Raw genomic sequence first — 1,261 nt, 5'->3', positions numbered from 1 at the left:
AAATGACTGCGGTACATAACCTGTTAATAGAGACATATTGATTATATCTAGTAATTGAGAGTCATCTTTAAGCACTCGTTGGAATGGTGTCTAAGAGACAGGGAGATGGCTTAGCTGAAAAGACCTTTGACATTAATTGTTGAAGGTCTATAGGACAGAAGCAATCTAAGTATATGTCAGGTCTTGTTCTTTTTAGTGCTACTGCGTTTAAAGATGGACGTTAGAAGTTGAATTTTATCTCTAATTCTTATAATTCCATCGTTAAAGAAGCTCATAAAATCGCCACTACTCAGTCATAGGAATAGATGGCTCAATAGAGCTGTGACTATCTGTCAGACTGGCTACAATGCTGAAAAGAAACCTTGGGTTGTTCTTATTTTCTTCTATTAGAGATGAGTAATAGTCTGATCTGGCATTTCTGAGGGCCTTCCTATAGGTTTTGGGACTGTCATGCCAATTTAAACGAGATTCTTCCAGTTTGGTGGGATGTCATTTACTTTCAAGTTTTCGCGAGATTTGTTTTAATTTGCGAGTTCGGGAGTTATACCAAGGTGCTAGTTTCCTTTGCTTCATTATCTTATTTTCAAGTGGAGCAACAGAGTCTAAAGACATCTGTAGGTAGGTCCTTGCACCATCTACAAATTTATCAGTTGGGGAGGGACTAAAGTTAACATAAAGGTCATCTGTTATATTAAGTACAGAATTAAATTAAATACTGTTAAATTTAGTTATAGCACTGTCAGATAGGCATCTAGTGTAGAAGCTTTTCTTTACTTTATTATAGTTGGGTAGTAAGAATTCAAAAGTTATTAGAGAATGGTCTGATAATGAAGGATTCAGCGTAAATACTAATAAATCTTCAGTTTCGATGACATATGCCAGCACAAGGTCGAGGGTTGACTGAAAACAATTGAATCCAGTAGGGAGTTAAAAGTATTACTAAGGCTATTGTTGTCAACATCCACATGGATATTAAAATCACCTACAATAACTACTTTGTCTGATTTTAGGGCTACGCCTGATTAAAAACTCTAAGAATTCAGATAAAAATTCAGAATACGGACTTGGAGCTCGGTAAATAACAACAAATATAATTGGCTGTAATGTTTTCCATGATGGATTTTAAAGATTAAGAACAAGGCTTTAAAACGAGTTATAATTTAGTTTATAAGGCCTGAGCCTCTAGGAATTAGAGTATTATTCTGACTGGGAGGAGTGGCTTCATTTAGACTAACATATTCTTCATGGCCCAGCCATGTTT

Source organism: Etheostoma spectabile, chromosome 18, assembly GCF_008692095.1.
Source record: "Etheostoma spectabile isolate EspeVRDwgs_2016 chromosome 18, UIUC_Espe_1.0, whole genome shotgun sequence".
In the NCBI taxonomy this organism is placed as follows: Eukaryota; Metazoa; Chordata; class Actinopteri; order Perciformes; family Percidae; genus Etheostoma; species Etheostoma spectabile.
Note: the sequence above shows the minus strand (reverse complement) of the source record.